Here is a 393-nt window from a genome sequence, read left to right as displayed (position 1 = left end):
AATTCTGCAAAAAGCAAAACCTTTCTCCTTATGGTGGTCCTTAAAAACTTTTCCCTAAATGTTCCCCCGACCCCCCTATCTCTTCTGGGCTTCTGGAAGTCGCCAGAGTTGGTGGACTCGACTGCTGCTCTCAGCTGCATTGTGGGAGGACAAGGAGATGCCACAGGGCACAATGGGTAAGAAGCAAGTGGTAAGTAAATATGAGAATATCGTTGGCTGAGTCTCTTGAAAGTCTTCGGATATCTATATTTACCATGATGTGCTTTGTCTGCTCTGACTAAGTTCGGAGGTTAGTGCAGACATCACAGTTAAAAGAAATTATGGCAAATCACAGTAATGCAACAAAATATAACAACTCTGCTAGGAGAGTCATTAAGCCTTCACACATCTCAT

At 43.3% G+C, this 393-nt stretch overlaps 1 protein-coding gene across 1 annotated transcript in view; it reads right to left on the bottom strand.

The window, feature by feature from the left end:
* LOC119585702 (chloride channel protein 2-like) overlaps positions 1-393 on the bottom strand; it is a gene marked incomplete in the record, with an annotated part of 67264 nt that overhangs the window by 2217 nt on the left and 64654 nt on the right.

This window comes from Penaeus monodon, chromosome 20 (assembly GCF_015228065.2).
Source record: "Penaeus monodon isolate SGIC_2016 chromosome 20, NSTDA_Pmon_1, whole genome shotgun sequence".
Taxonomy (NCBI): Eukaryota; Metazoa; Arthropoda; class Malacostraca; order Decapoda; family Penaeidae; genus Penaeus; species Penaeus monodon.
This window is presented reverse-complemented; position numbering and strand designations above follow the sequence as displayed.